This window comes from Aulostomus chinensis, chromosome 5 (assembly GCF_037954235.1).
Source record: "Aulostomus chinensis isolate RoL2024-O1b breed Wild chromosome 5, RoL_Achi_v1.0, whole genome shotgun sequence".
Taxonomy (NCBI): Eukaryota; Metazoa; Chordata; class Actinopteri; order Syngnathiformes; family Aulostomidae; genus Aulostomus; species Aulostomus chinensis.
The window spans coordinates 22,543,714-22,543,915 of NC_141324.1; positions in this window are offsets into that span (position 1 = coordinate 22,543,714).

Below are 202 nucleotides of genomic sequence, written 5' to 3' on the forward strand. Positions count from 1 at the left end.
AGCTGTACTCTCTCTTGCCCTCTCTCTCTCTCTCTCTCTCTCTCTCTCTCACACACACACACACACACACACACACACACACACACACAGTGTCGCACATCTGTCATCCATCCGCGTCAGTCTTACCCAATCACTCAGAGGATTAACGAGGGGGGTTTTCATGGAAACCGAACTATATAAACCTCCAACACACACTCTTCTG